The 16896-nt window shown below is 44.3% G+C and overlaps 1 non-coding gene across 1 annotated transcript; it reads right to left on the reverse strand.

Moving 5' to 3' along the window:
• Positions 1-3710: 3710 nt before the first annotated feature.
• trnai-uau (transfer RNA isoleucine (anticodon UAU)) lies at positions 3711-3806 on the reverse strand. The gene is made up of 2 exons: positions 3769-3806; positions 3711-3746 (listed from the first exon to the last, which is right to left on the reverse strand). It is a non-coding gene; the product is annotated as a tRNA-Ile (tRNA).
• Between the last annotated feature and the right edge of the window lie 13090 nt (positions 3807-16896).

Consider the following 16896-nt stretch of genomic DNA (forward strand, 5'->3'; position numbering starts at 1 on the left):
ACTTTTGATTTCAGACTGCTCAATCTGCCATTCACGCGTTCGGCAGAAAGATCTAAATTGTCTTTTCTTCCTCGGTTGTTCTTACGGAGAACTGGATACGGAACAATCGCCCGAATTACTTCACTTTGTGCTGTACTCATTCTACCGTCCCATCTTTACCTCTCCCTTTGGCCATGCACCAGAAACTATTTTGCCATTCAGTCTCTGCTAACTTTTATGCGAACCTTGGCCTTTTCGGTTGTTATTTTTCCCCCCTCCCCTTCTCATTCGTTTTAATCTTATTCAATTTCCAAATTTACACAATTCTTTGCAAGTCGTCGAACTGAAAGATGGGCTCTGTTTTCCTCACCATCCTCAGATGCTGCCCGAGCTGCTGCGTTTTTGCAGCATTTTGAGCTTTTTGGACAACTTCTGTCAGCAGGAATGACGTAAAAACAAAGGCAACATGCTGTGGATGCTGGAAATTGGAAATCAGAACAGATAATTCCGAAATTATTTAACAGATCCAACAGCATCAATGGGGGGATACACAGAGTTTAAGTTTCAGCTCTACTTCCTTTCATTGTTCTAAATCTACATGATCCTGTCGTTGTTTTCGAGAACCCTACTGTCAAACATGTCTATTCTCAAATTAACTTTTCCCGATCCTGAAATCACTTTTTTTTGTTATTATGTGGGGAGAAGCTGCAAGATAAACATAAGGCAAAATACTGAATTGTTGGAAAGAACATGCTGGAAAGACTCCTCCGGTACTGGCTGTCAGTGCGGAGTGAAACAGAAGATTTCTGCGTCTCTGCAGGATTCTCTGCAAGTCTTCTCTGAATAATATTATACATAATTCCTTCAAAATGTTGCATATCCTTTTCATAAAGGGATTGTTTTTGGTCGAATTGCTTTGCAAATGAAATACTCTTTAACCCTGACGTTATTATCGGCGTACACTGATTGAGTCGCCCAGACCTGAATGTGCCAGCGTCACAATTAGATGCAATTTACGGTGAATTATAGGACTACATTGAAGGCATCTCATCAATCCGTGGAAAATGACAGGGAATAATCTGCATTATTTTCTCTACGGATGGTCCACATCGTGAGTAATTTAGACTGTTTAACTGAGGCTGTTTAACATCATTCCTGTGAAGCTGGGGTGGGGGCGGTGGTGGGGCGGAGATTTGCTTGTGGTGCGGGCTTGACCGGGGCGTGGTGGTGTGCGTGTAGAGAGAAACAGATAATCCCGCAAATACTGAGCAATTTAGCAGCGTTTTCAGCATGATGAAAACGCATAGGTCTAAAACCTTAACTCTGCTATGCTGGCGGATATGCAGAGCGTATCTCGAATTTTCTGTTGTATTTCAGATTTCCAGCATCGGCAGAATTTTGCTCTTCTATGAAGCGGGAACATATCTGAATATGCCTTCAGGCAAAACCCGGCTCAACTTTTGCAGGAACGCAGTGGCTACCCCAATACTCTTCATTGTGGCACAAAACCAAATGCTCGCAGATGGCATTTGTCCCCTCGTTTCAATTTAATACTTGAAGTCAACGTGCAGACAGCAGGAAAGCAAGCGTGCACATCGCATACACACAGCTGCCTGCGAGAGGCTCGCCAAGCCGTTGAGAGCTGCAGTCGCTGTTGGGTTGGGCATCGCATTTCATCCTTGAGAGGATTTTTTGAGGATCTTATATCAACCTCTTCAACATAAATCCATCTCTTCGAGGCCTCCCTGCAGCTGCGAAGTTGCGAAGATGTTGATGTGTGCCGCTGTGCTCTGGTTCTGGTCATCGCTCTGCGTTGTGACTGTAATGACCTGGGTTCGAATGTGAGTCACGGTAGAGGTTGCTCTCAACAGTTTGCACCCTTTGGCAGCTGCTAAAAAAGGGCGCTAATGGATCAATATTTATTGCGCGAAGAGATGCTTTTTGACGATGAAAACGAATTTCTTCCTTCAAAACCCTGCCCTCTCGGATGTCTGTGCTTGAATCATTCGCACTCAAACCCGCCTCTTTTCGACACGATTGCTCCCTTCCGCAATCACTCGCCCTCCTTTACTTCCCTTCATCAATTTAATTGTCATTTCATTGTGGTATTCATTAGCCAAACACTCACCATCAATATTTATGCTGTAAACCCAATCCCAACATCGGTGTCTTGGAGCCAGTCTATTCATTTAGATCTTTGTGACCGCCAGTGATGTAAAAGTAGGATTGACCTGCGGATGCGCAAAGACACGATTGCTCACATTTTCATGGGAATCTAGTGATTCAGTCCATGCTAACTGAATAACTCAATTTTGTATGCCTAACAGTTGAGGCGTGTGAGCAATGGACTGACCAGTTTGTGCGACGCAGCAAAATTGAAATTGTTCCGATATTACCCAGTCAGTTAAAAGGTTCGATTGAAACGAATAGATGACAAATAAAAGGCCGACATTTATAGATCGGATGGTTTACACAATGCTAATGATCCCTGCGACTTATTTTTAATCTCAAAAAATTGCCCTTGAGCGGGTGTGAGCCGCGATTTTGAATCGCTGAAGCCCATGCGGATATTTGGAAAACAGGTCCTGAAATTGTGAAATGCCCTAGCAAGACGCAGCAGCCGCGGCTCATTTTGTAGCCCAATGGATGACAATGGTTCAGGTCTCACTCCAACGCTTGAGCACAAGAATCAAAGCCGGGGATCAGGGAAGGAATGAAAGCGTGCACGAGTGTTCGCGGTGCCGTGGTACAAGTGAGATCTTAACTGCTTTCTCTGCTGGATGCAAAATACTCCGTGTCAGTATTTTCATGAAGAGCAAATCAGTTTTATTTGATGTTTTCTATCCCTTAACCAGCAACGCAAAAGCAAATCATCTGGTCGACTCAAATAATCATTATATTCAGCTCTTTATTTTAAAATGCCTAATATAAGGAAGTGGAGTTGGGGCGATGGGATTTGGTTGCGGAAGTTGGGGTGGGGGCGGTGGGCTTGTGGAGGAGGTGGGATGGAGAGGGGAGGGGAGGGGAGGGGAGGGAAGGGATGGTGCCGGGAAATGAGATCGAAGAGGGTCAAGAGTAAGATTAACTTCGAGGCCACTGGTCCCGACCAGCTTTAAATGCACCACGACCTACCCCCGGCCCCGCAACCGTTAACTGCATACCATCTTTCGCCCCCTCACGCCCCCTCCCCCCCAGCACCCCCTTCCCCCCGCCATAGCACCCGCACCGCCAAATATCCTTAAAGACCTCTGTAGCTCACTTCATGTATGGGTGTATTTCAAAGTACAATAAACAGTTGTAATGGGTTCTCTGGTATAAATTAACTGTTTAAAAGTGTTGAAGTTAGCCGTGACCTTTAATTTCTACTCGAAATGTATAATTCCTGTTTTCGACATTTTACGCAGCCGTTATTGATCGGATGGTTTACAGTACGCTAATGATCGCTGCGACTTTTTTAAATCGAAAAAAATGCTGGAAATTGAACAAAATCAAAGGAGTTAATGAGTCATTACAGAGATTAAACACACAATGCTGCATCATCCAGATGATACTTGATCGGCTGAGAATTTGGAACATTTATTTTAATGCTTAAAATATTGCTCAGGGGCAATCCAGTTCTCAATTCGCAGAAATTGATCCTTTCGAATGTTTTTAGTTTTCCCTGAGATCACTGAGTGTCCTTCTCTGCAGCCACTGGATACCTTAGATATTTTCGCTTGTGAACAAAAAGCTGCTCTAGGTGAGGCTCGAACTCACAACCTCGGCATTTCACACGCTGCTATACTGCCATATAAGTACCGCGCGCTAACCGATTGCGCCACTAGAGCCGCACAATCTAAGCTGCTCTCTTTTTCAATATATTTTCGATTGTACCAATTAAGTCTTTCTCATTTAGTGGAGGCGAACTGGAGTTGTTTGACAGGGGGCAGTCAAATCTAATTTCGTCTGTGAGCGAGCTGGTGATGTGTCCAATGCTAAACAAGATAACTTGCTGAAATATGCATTCGAGATTGCACCCACATACTAAAACACTGTCTGCAACACGGGAACGAACTCACCATGTAAAATTAAGAAAATTCAGTTTTGTTTTACTCGGACTTGCTTGCTAAGTTAGTCCCTGCAGTCAACCTTAAACAAAAATAGTCAACGGTTTATTCATGGCGATTGTAATGAACTTCTTACATTTTTGCAGAATTAAATTGTTCTCGCGTAATTTGACCATAAGACATAAGAGCAGAAATTAGGCCATTCGGCCCAACGAGTCTGCTCCGCAAATGCTCTGTAAAGTTAATTATCCAAAACATGCAACACAGAGAACAGAAAGAGGAGCAGGCTGGCACAAATAACAAACAGTTCTGCTATTCTGATCAATTGACTACAATTTGGCGACTCCAAGCGAAGCTCGGGGGATGATTAAATCGGTAACGTGGCCTCTGTCTCTTTATCTACCTTATTTAAACGTTCCATAAATTCTACCGATATCATTCATATGCTTGGGCGTGAAACATTGTTGTACAATCGCTCCAGTGAAACTTCCTGGAAGATTCACTGATGAGAAAATGTGGCATATAAAACCCAAGACGTTCGTTCGGGAACTAGACCTGAGTGCTACATGCTAATCTCGGGGGAAAATACTTCTACAGCCCACTGGCCCGTGAGAGAAAACAAAATCACCTTACATCCCACTTAAGCGGAGGCGCCTCCATTTTTAAACTCTGCCCACTAGTTCTCCTTTCTCACATAAGGGGCGCCACCGTCTCAGCAACCCCCCTATCAAGCCCACTCTGTATGTTATGTTTCAATAAGATCACCACTCATTATTCAGAACTCCAAGAGACACAGGCCCATCTTGTTCCACTTTTCCACATAAGATAAACCTCTTATTTCAGGACTCGAGGGAGGCGATGGCGTAGTGCTTTTGTCATTGGACTCATAATCCAGAAACTTGGAGTGATGTTCTGGTGCAACGGGTGCAAATTTGAATTCAATAATGATCTGGAATTAAAAATTTAATGCTGACCATGAAAACATTATCGATTGGCGTTGACAGCACATCTGGTTCACTAATGCCTTATGGGTAGGAAATCTTCCATCCTCACCAGGTCTGGCCTCCATGTGGCTGCGGATGGTTGAGTCTTAAATGGCCTAGCAAGCCACTCAGTTGTATCAAAGCTCACCAGAAACGACAACGGCAAAACAAGCCCTGTCGACCATACAAGACCCCCTTACGAACATCTGGTGGCTTGTGCCAAAATTGGCAGAGCTCTCTCATACATTAGTTAAGCAACAGTGACATAGTCATACTCACGGATCATACGTTACAGGTTATGCCCCAGACACCACCATCACCATCCCCAACCTTGCAGAGGTGACACACTGTGGTATACAGTCGGAAGGGTGTTCCCATGGGAGTCCGCAACATCGATTCTGCCACCCACCGCCCCCCCACCCCCCACCCCCACAAGTCTCATGGCAACAGGTAAACATGGACAAGGAAACCTCCTGCTGATTATCACGTACCGCCCCTCCGCCCATCATCTGATGATACAGTATTCCTCCATGTTGAATACCACTTGGAGGAAGCACTGAGAGTGGGTGACTACAATGCCCATCGCCAAGAGTGGCTCGGTAGCACCACCGCTGACCGAGCGGGCAGAGCCTTAAAATACATAGATAATAGACTGGATCTGCAGAAAGTGGTCACTGAAGCAACAAGAGGGAAAAATATTCTTGACCTCATCCTCAAGAACTTGCCTGCCGCAGATACATCTCTCCATAACAGCACCTAGTGAAGTGACCACCGCATAGTCGTTGTGAAGACGAAGTCCCGTCTTCACACTGACAACTTGCTGATTGGGATAGATTTCGAACATATCTTGCAACTCAAGTCTGGGCATCCATGAGGCGCTGAGGGCCATCAGATGCAACAGAATTGCACTCAACCACAATCTGTAGTATCATAGCCCCGGGATTTCCCTCACCCTCCCGTTGCCACCAAGCCAGGGGATCAACGTTTGTTCAATGAAAAGTGCCAGTTTCATGCCAGCTGCAGTATCAGGCATAAATAAAAATGAATTGTCAACCTGGAGAAGCAACAAAATAGAAGTATTTGCGTGCCAAACAGCATAAGGAGCAAGTAATAGACAGGTAAGTGATGACACAACCAAAAAATCAGATTTAAGTTCAACATTCATGCACATACATCCAGTCGTGAATGGTGGTGTGCAATGAAACAACTGACTGCAGGGGGAGACTCCACAGATATGCCCACCTTCAATGATGGAGGAACATAGAACATCCGTGCTAATGATAAGGCTGAAATATTCGCACCAATCTTCAGACAGAAGTGCCGAGTGGATGAGCCATCTCTGCAGCAAATTCCTAGGTCCTCAACATCACACAAGTCAGTCTTCAGCCAATTCTATTCACTCCACCTGATATAAAGAAATGGCTGAAGGCATTGGATGCGTGAAATTATATGGGCCCTGACAATATTCCGGCAATAGTACTGAATACGTGCGCTCCAGAGCTTGCTGCCCAGCTAGCCAAGTTGTCCAATGTAGCTACAACACTGTATGTGCCCGGCAATGTGGCAAATTGCCCTGATATGTCCTGTAGACATGACGCGGGACAAATCCAACCCGGGCAATTACCAGCCTATCAGTCTACTCTCGATCATCAGTAAAGTGATAGGAACGGCCATCAACAGGGCTATCAACCGGCAGTTGCTTAGCAATAACCTTTCACTAACGCTCAGTTTGGGTTCCGCTAGGGTCACTCAGCTCTTGACCTCATTGTAGCCTTGTTTCAAACATGGGCTAAAGACCTGAACAGCAGAGGTATCGTGAGAGTGACTGCCCTTGACATCAAGGCAGCATTTTACCGAGTGTGGCATCAAGGAGCCAGAGCAAAGCTGGAGTCAACGAGAATCAGGGGGAAAACTCTCCGCGGTTAGAGTTGTACCTAGAACAAAGAAGGATGGTTGTGGTTATTGGAGGTCAATTATCTCAGCTCCAGGACATCACTGTAGGAGTTCTTCAGGGTAGTGCCCTATGTCCAACCATCATCAGCTGTTTCATCAATGAACTTCCTTTCATCATAAGGTCAGAAGTGGCGATGTTCGCTGATGATTTCACAATATTCAGCACCACTTGCGACCCCTCAGACACCGAAGCAGTCCATGTCCAAAATGCAGCAACACCTAGATAATATCCAGACTTGGGCTGACAAGTGGCAAGTAACATTCACGTTCCACAAGCGCCAGGAAATGAACATATCCAACAAAAGAAAATCTAACCATCGCCCCTTGACATTCAATGGTAGTAGAGTCGCTGAATCCCCACTATCAACATACTGGGGGTTACCGTTGGCCAGAAACTGAATTGGACTAACCACTTAAATGCTGCGGCTTCAAAAGCAAGTCAGAAGCTAGGAAGCCTACGACGGGTAACTCACCTCCCGACTGCCCAAAGCCTGTCCAACATCTACAAGGCACAGAACAGGAGTGTGATGGAATACTGTCCGCTTGTCTGGATGAATGCAGCTTCAACAACACTCAAGAAGCTTCACACCATCCAAGGCAAAGCAGCCAACTTGATTAGCACACATTCCTGAAACATTCACTCCATCCACCACCGATGAACAGTGGCAGTAGTGTGTACCATCTGAGAGATGCACTGCAGAAACTTACACGACTCCTTCGGTTGCATCTTGCAAATCCATATCCGCTACCATATAGAAGGACCAGGGCTGCAGAAAGATGGGAATACCACCACCTGGAAGTTGCCTTCCAAGCCACTCACGATACTGACTTGGACATATATCATCGTTCCTTAACTGTCGCAGAGTCAGAATCCTGGAACTCTCTCCTTAACATTGCTGTGGGTGCACATAAACCACAGGGGCAGTAGCATTTCAAGAAGGCAGCTCACCATCACCTTCTCTGAGATAATTACGGATGGGGAATAAATGCTAGCTGAGCCAGCGATGCCCATATCCTATTTATTGATGAGATTCAATCGAGTCAAACTTTTCTGAACTGCTTCTCATGCTATTATGTCCCTTCTTCAGCCATGGGCAAACAACTGTACACAACGCTCGACATATGGCCTCACCAACTCCCCTTACAACTGTAGTAGACATTCATTAATTTTCTATTCCACTTCAATTGCATTAAATGACAACATTCCATTTGTCTTCCGAATCTGTTGACTTACCTGCACACTAACCAATTGTAAATCATTTAGCAGGGCACCCAAATTCTTCTGTACCGCATTGTTCTGCAAAATCTCCCAATGTATATAGTATGCTGTTTTTGTCTCTATTCTTCTTGACAATATGGACAGAATCACACTTCCCTGCATGAAACTCCATCTGTCAGATTTTCCTCACGCACGTAACTCGCCTATGTTCACGTTCATGTTCCTCATGACTTTTTGACAACTACGTTCCCTCGCTAGCGTCGTGTCCTCAGCAAATTTCGAAATGTTACATTCTGTCCCTTCACCGAAATCACTGATATATGTGTTCCTGCGGAAAGAAAAAAAGGCACATGGTGTTGAGGTTTTCGCCTGGCACTCATCAGAGCAGATTCGAATGAATACGTTTTCTAAAAGAAACAATTGATACTGCATGAGAAGAGTGGGATGCTTGGTTGGAAAATGGACTCTGATTGGTAGGAATTTTGCAAAGGGCAATGCACCAAGGAGCACTTAACAACTAAGCTTATGTTGCAATTCTATTCAGGAATGTCGACTGTGATTTTTCAACGTATCGCCATGGCGAATGAACTAGGAAACGGCTGTCGCCCAAGCGTTTGTTGAAATGAAAACTCTTGTCTTGCTCTGTATGTGAATATATGTCGCATGCATAAGCAAGCCGCACTCAAGCCCGACTGATAGTCTTAAATTGGTTTTAGTGTAATTCTTATTGCAATCAGGATTGATAATAAATTGCTGTCCAATCCAATCGCGTAATCACATATCATGTTGGATACAACGTTATGAGTTTTTCAAGCAAGGGCTTGTCGCGCTTTGCTCAATTAAAGGCGCGACAAAATTTCGAGTTACTGTTGTTGTTAGAAGCATATAAAACGGAAATTCTGTGCCTTGACCCTGTTCCATGACTCAGTTAGGCCAGGGCCTGACTGCATCACAACTCCACTAATTAACTTTGGTTCCCTTATATTATGCATCCCATTCTCCTTGTTATATATACGTTTTGACTGTTTTTTTCATGAAAATTCTGAATAGTTGCCTGGATTATTGGGGAGAAATCCTTTAGTGAGCTCTTTTCCAGTTGCACTTCCAACGTCCTAAATGAGGGGTCAGTCCGAGGCAGTCGCCATTGAGGCAATGGTGGGAGAATAAGAGATGTCCAAAGTTTCTCCTGGCTGCTAAGTACTGCTATCAAATATGGGATATAGAATTATAGAATATCACAGTACAGAATGAGGCCATTTGGCTCATCGCTCTTTGAAACCGTGATACAAATAATATCAGTCTGACCCTCTTTCCCTATAGCCCTGTAAACTTCCCTCTTGGAAGTGACCATTGAATCTGCTTTCACTGACCTCTCATGCAGTCCGTTCCCGATCATGACAACTCACTGATTAAATAAAGAAATCTCCTCAGCCGGGTTATAATACTTGTTTTTACATTATTCTATTTGTTATTTCATTTCCCTTAGTGCCCCGCATTTTTTCAACCTTAATGTCTTAGATTGTATATTCACCTAATTATTTTACATTATTTGGTCATATATCTGTACCCGTGGCTTCCTGCTCAGCTTTCATTGATAACGGATTCTTCCTACGATCCCCCCCGCACACCCCACCCGCACCCTCCCCACCCCCCCCCCCCCCCCCGCCCACCTCCTCTCCCTCACCGCCTTCCCCACGATAATTTTGAAAATACTATCAAATTCCCAGGAAATCTTATTTGTCCTGAAGCGAACAACCAAAGCCTCAATAGGGTCTATGTTGAACTGAATTTCCTGATCACCATTATTCGTTCATGTAGGCGTTGCTGGCTAGGCCAGCATTTGTTGCCCATCCGCAATTGCCCTTGTTCAGAGGGACTTTTTAAGAGTCAACCAAATTGCTGGTGGGTCTGGAGTTACATGTAGGCCAGACCAGGTAAGGACAGCAAATTTCCTTCTGCTAAAGGACATTAGGGAATCAGATGAGTTTTTATGACAATTGACAATGGTCCTATTCCTCCTGTAGGGGTTCGTACTGTCGCAGATGTGATACCAGGATGGTATAATCTCTCCCTCGTGCCAAAGTCCACAAGCACACCAAGCAGCTACAGAGCACACTGAGGGGCAAGACTGGAGAATCAGAGTTCATGTTCCATAGCAGCATCAACGGCAGAGTTAGAAAAAAGATTAACGTCCTGTAGCCTGACTTTAGCGATCCAGAAGAGGAAATAATTTAGGACAATGTCAGCAATGTCATCATAAGTACACCGTTAATCAATTGTTATTACTGTTGTCAACTTGTCCCAGTAACCTAGTTTAGGATTGGACGTTCCTACGGCCCCGGCCCGGCCTAGATTCCACGTGAGGAAATTAAATGTTGCAAAGCAGATAAGCTGTCAGATGAAGGATTGTTGCTTTTACTACATTAAAAAAGACGAATATTGTATTGCACACCGAGCCGAAGCAAATGTGTATTAAGTCGCAAAGGACCTTTAGGGTGCCCTTGAAGGTGACACTCCCTGTCGTGCCGTAACCTGAATCCTTTCAAAGACTCTCTCAAGTTAATTTCTTCGATAACTGCAGAGAAAATGTTCCAAAGAAGGAACGGGTGCCTTGACTGCCTCTTTGAGCTTCGCCGCAATCTTTTGCCTTGCCTTATGTCCAAGGATGAGGGATGTCAGCAATGAGGGAGCAATTAGATGCCAGGATTTAGATCAAGGAATATTACGCGGAGATTAGCGTTTCACTTGATAGCGTTGTCAAAATTATAGTGGAGAGGGAGTAGACAGAATGCGCGAAGTGAATTGATAGAGAAAATAGAGAGATTCTGTTTTCAATTTCAGAGGAGTAGGATACAGGTAATAGGTAACTCGTAAGAATAAATAATAAAACCAGGGCGTGGGAATTGAGCTGGGGAGAATTATTCATTTAGTCAGTGAGTTCTTATGATCTGGATAGAACTGCGTGACAGGACGGTGTAAGAAGATTCAGTGTTGACTGTATATCGACCTAGTGGAAGTCCATAGTCGCCAAGGTCTTGTTAGAGAATGGTACCTGGAGGAGGGGGGAGGATCCTGAAAGCAGAAACTGTTGGAAAAAATCTGCAACTAAGTCAGCATCTGTGGAGAGGGAAATACAGATCATATTTCACGTCTATGACCTTTAATCAGAAGAGGGGATTTTTAAAAAAAAACGTAACAATGTGTGAGCAATGGAAGGATGGAAGAAGGAATATGACAAAGGGCTGTTTTGTATTCAATAGGAGATTGGATGAGATAATTATCTTGGTGAATAGCAAGCACAGGATCAGGAAATGTTTACATTACAGGTTGAGGTCATTTGGCCTCTCCTGTTATTTGCAGCTCTCCGAAAGAACAAATGGAACAAGTGAGGAAAGAAAAGATGTGCCTGGGGAAGGCACCAATGTCAGGTTGATGAAGGATTGACGGACGAAAACAAAAGCAAGCGCAAAATGAGACAAAGCCCAAAGCTATGTAAAAAAAGCAGGAAACATATTGGGGGCATTATTTGCCATCCAAGGATTTTGAACTCAGTGTTGATCTAGGAAAGTTGTATGCAGGCGAATTGAAAGATGAAGTACTGTCCCTCAAGAGCATGTTCTGTTTCATTGGAGCACTGCCGAAGCTGGAAAGTGAGGACATGGTAGCCAGGTAGCCTGTGATTTTTACGCACAGAATTGACTATGTAGATGTCTTGCTTAATGTTGCTGTTAAACTAACCGAGAATGTTGGGTATTAATCTAGTGAACTGACAGTCAGGCACTTTCAAACCTAAGAAATCACCACTACGACACGTTCTGCCCTAAAGAACTACTACTTAGACACATGTTCTCCAGCAGTAGATTTTAGTCCGGCCCGACTTTCATGAACCTCAATTCCCTGTGAACTGGATTGCTGAACAGCATGAAAAGGCTCAGTTTCTGCTCACTGCAAACCCTAGAAAGCAAATGAACTGTGGTCAAATCAAATTCTAAGTGCTGTTTTCCCAACGCTGTCAGGGCACACGTGCATTTTGAAAAGATCACATCTGAATGTATTTAGCCAGACACCTAGGCTTGCGAACATGGGGCGCCTGGATTGGTTAATTTGGATAAATTCATAGCTTGCTGACCTGGCACACGTTGAGCGATGCAGCAATATATCATAAGGCCAAATACTGAAGCTATTGAAAATTAAATTAATCAGAAAGTGCTGGGAACACTCCGCATGTACTGGAGCATCAGTGTGGTGAGACACAGGGAGTTCAAAGGTGCAAAGGAAAATTGGAAATTAAGATGAGTGATTAGTTGGCTCTCGACGTTGACCTCCTGACCTTTGGCTTCGTTCGAGCAGCAGTAAACGCCGCTTCTCAGTTGCTTTTCCCTGTCATTTCAAATTTGGCTTTTATTTTCGTTTTACAGGTGCTTTTTGTTTTCAGGTTGCTCATCAATCTCCGCTTCCCACCAGCTCCAGCTACATCTGGATTTCATTTAGTTGTTCCATTGCTCTTGCGGAGAGATGGGAATGTTACAACTGCCCGAACGACTCTACGCTGTTGCGGTCAATCTGTGATTTCTATGTTTAGCATTTCGTTTGAAAATGGCCCGAACAATATTTTGTTATTCAATCTCCGGTAATTTCCAGCTTCTCACATCCATTTCAGGTTGATATTGCCCTCTCCCAAAACCTCCAACTGACTGCCCTCTTTTTTTTCCATTTCAGTTAAATAAATAGCATTCCTAACTTTTGCCAGTTCTGTTGCAAGACCATTTGACTGAAATATGAACTCTGTTCTCCTGCCCAAAGATTCTTGTTGAACTCTTGAGTTTGTCCAACCATCTGCTGATAGAGCAGGGGTCTGAATGGCAGGCTGATTGGCTTGTTGTGTGACAATGGAAGCATAGAATGGCTCAGCCACATCTTAATAAGGTTAACCAACAAAGGTGCAAAGGCATGGTGGAAGTTGAGATGATTGATAAGTTTGCTCCCGACGTTGACTTCCTGGGCGTTGGGTTCCGGAACTCTTCCAATGAAACTCAAAGTACGTTGGAGTAGCAGTAAACATTGCCTCGCAGTTGCTTTTCCTTTTCATTTTAGATTTGGGTTTTATTCTCGTTTTACAGGCTCTTTATGTTTTCAGATTGTTCATCAATCTGCTCTTCCCACCACCTCCAGGCACATCTAGATTTCCTTTAGTTGTTCCATTGCTCTTGCGGATAACTGGCAACGTCAAATGTGTCCGAACGACTCTACACTGTATAGGACCATTCTGTGATTCTAGGTTTATCTCTCCCTTTGAACATGACCACACATTGTTTTGATATTTAATCTCTGGTAATTTTCCCCCTAACACAGGTGTTTCCGTCTTATATTGCCCTGTCCCAAAGACCCCAGCTCTCTACCCTCTTGTTTTTCATTTCAGCAAATAATTAAAATTCCTAAATTAAGCCAGTTCTGTTCAAAGATCATTTAGCTGAAAGATGAACTCTCATGTTCCGAGATTTTGGCTGAGCTGTTGAGCTTTTCCAACAATCTGCTAAAACAGTCGGAGTCTGAAAGGCAGGCTGATTGGCTTTTTGCGTAACAATGAAAGCATAGAGTGACTCAGCCACTGCTTTATAAGCGGCGCAGCTAGCACTTCCGACGTGGCTCGTTGGTCTAGGGGAATGATTCGCGCTCAGGGAAATTTGTTAGATGAATATGTAGAGAGGTTCCTACTTCAAATCGTGAACGAGCTCCCTATCACTTTCATTATCACACCGATTCACACATTTTGTTTTGTCAATCAATCCGTCATTCTTCAGTTTGGCTCGATTACTGCCCACCTTCGGTTTTAATGGAATAGAAAAGAAACAAGGCAGTGGCTTCATCAATGCCACATGGATAGAAGGAATGAGTATTCCCTTTGAGTCGTCTGTGAGTTTTTGTCACACAGCAATTCGGGTGATCCTATGCTTGCCGGATTCGGTAACAGGCCCAATGTGTTCAATATTAATCTTGTCTGGAGGAAGGAGACAGAGCTGGGCGCTCCACAGTTTGGTTTTCATTTGACCATAGAATGTTTGTCCTCTAGGATTGATACTCAGCAGGAAGTGAACATTTCCGTATTATTAGGCAGTCCAGTTCAAAGGAGATGGAAGATTAGAAAAGAAGAGCAAGACTGAAATCTATAGCACAGAAGGAAGTGTCAAAGCGCTAGAGCCTTATGTCGTGGATGTTGCAGTGGCAGTTTCTCAAGGCACAACGTGCTTGAATGGCAGTTCGTTTGGGGTTAATTGACACTCATGATCGTCAGGCACATTAACAGAAAGGGTAACCAACAAAGGTGCAAAGGCAAAGTGGGAATTAAGATGACTTACTAGTTGGCTCTCGACTTTGACTTCTTGGCCTTTGACTTCATGCCTTTTCCCAATGTACGCCCGAATAGCAGTAAATATTGCCTCTCAGTTGATTTTCCTTGTCGTTTCAGATTTGGGGTTTATTCTTTTTTTACAGTTACTTTTTTTCTTTTTCAGATTGCTCATCGGTCCCCACTTCCCACCATTTCTGGAAATAACTGGATTCCCTTTAGTTGTTCCATTCCTCTTGCGGTGAGCAGGAATCGTCATGACAGCCCCACTGGCTCTACACTGCTGTGGCCATTCTGTGATTCTATGTTTATCACTCGCTTTGAACAAGGGCCACAGACTGATGTGCCATTCAGTCTCTGGCAATTTCCTTCCTGTCACAGCCCTTTCCGATTAATATTGCGCTCTCCCAAAGACCCCAACCCACTAACCTCTTTTTTCATTTCAGTTAAAAAAATAACATTCCTAGCTTTAGCTAGCTCTGTTGAAAGATTATTTCACTGAAAGATGAACTCTGTTGTCCTGTCCGGAGTTTCTGGCTGAGCTGTTGACTTTTTCCAACAATCATCTAAAAGAGCAGGAGTCTGAAAGGCAAGCTGATTAGCTTCTTGCGTGACAATTGAAGTATAGAGTGGCTCAGCCATCGCCTTATAAGCGGTTCAACTAAACGGTCGTAAGTGGCTCATTGTTCGAGGGGAATAATCCTCGTTTAAGCGATTTCGTTGGGCGAATGTGTGAGATATTTTGGTTTCAAATCACGAGCACCCCACTACCAGCACCCGCCCCCCTTCACGTCATTGACACCGAAAGCCGCAAGTTATGTTTTGTCAAACAGTCTGTCATTTTTCATTTCGGCTCGACTTTTGCCGGACTTCGGTTTGAGGAAAATAGGTAAGAAACAAGGCAGAGACTTCCTCAAGGCCACATGCATAGAATAAATGAGTAAGCTCTTTGAACCGACTGTGAGTTTTTGTCACACATAAATTCCGGTGACCCCACGCTTGCCCGATTCGGTAGCTGGCTCAATGCGTTCAGTAGTAACCTTGTCTGGAAGAACATGAATTCTGACAGAGCTGAGCGCTGCACAATTTGCTTTTGATTTGACCATAGAAAATTTGTTTCCTAGGATTGGTATTCATCAGGGAGTGAACCTTTTCATACTCTTACTCAATGCAGTTCACAGGATAGTAAGGATCAGGAAAGACGAGCAAGACTAAAATCTATAGCAGAGAAGAAAATGTCAAATTGCTCGGGCCTTAGGTCCTAGGTGTAATGGCAGTTTCTCAATGCACAACGTGTTTGAATGGCAGTTCGCTGGGGGTTAATTCATATCCATGATTGTCAAACAAAATAACAGGAAGGTTAACCAACAAAGGTGCAAAGGCAAGGTGGAAATTAAGGTGACTGATTAGTTGGCTCTCGACGTTGACTTCTGGGCGTTGGCTTTCTGCAGTTATTCATTGAAGCTCAACATACGTTGGAGTAGCAATAAACAATTCTTTTCCTTGTCATTTCAGATTTGCGTTTTATTCTCGTTTTTTACTGTTGCTTTTTGTTTTCAGATTGCTCGGCAATCTCCGCTTCCCGCCACCTCCAGAAACATCTTGATTTCCTTAAGTTGTTCCGTCCGTATTTCTTGGGACCTGGTAAGTTTTAAATTACTTTTCACTTAAATCCGCGTATTCCATTCCCTCCATTGAAAGCTGTCTGCTGTCGCTTCATATTTGCCTTTCTGCCAGTTACAACCGTAGAGGAGAGTGCGAGAGGAGAACACTGGGAGAGGCATTCAGCAGCACCCAGAAGAGAGTGCGAAAGGAGGACTTTATGACAGGCAGTCAGCAGCACCTGGAGGATTTAGTCCATCGAGAGGATCTAGCATCTAGTCTACGCTCAAGTATGAGTAAGGGTAAAATAAAAAAACAATGATCAATTTTCTATTCAGCTGAGAAGTCAGTCCCGTAAATTGCACACACTATGCTGTGTGGGCAACCCCTGACTCTCCTGGCTGCCTGGATGCCTATGTGTGCAGGAGGTGCCTCCGACTGGAACAACTCGAGTCCCTGGCTTTGGACCTTGAGCGGCAGCTGAGGGTACTCAGGTCCATTCAGGAGGCTGAAAGGTTTGCAGATAGCACTTTTCAGGACCTGGTAACCCCTAAGCTTAAGGAAGTGCAAGCAGAGAGAGAATGGGTAACCGCCAGACAGAAGAAGGGGACCAAGCATGTAGGGACAGAAACCTTGGGAAACGGTGAAGGTGACGGTTTCTCTGTGGAGGCCAGCCAAAGCCAAGACCATTTCTCTGTGGATAGTGCAGCTGCAAAGGGAGGGAGGAGGAAGTGTGGGGGAGGTTGGGGGGGGGGGGGGGAGGTGGGG

Source organism: Cetorhinus maximus, chromosome 21 (genome assembly GCF_964194155.1).
Source record: "Cetorhinus maximus chromosome 21, sCetMax3.hap1.1, whole genome shotgun sequence".
Taxonomy (NCBI): Eukaryota; Metazoa; Chordata; class Chondrichthyes; order Lamniformes; family Cetorhinidae; genus Cetorhinus; species Cetorhinus maximus.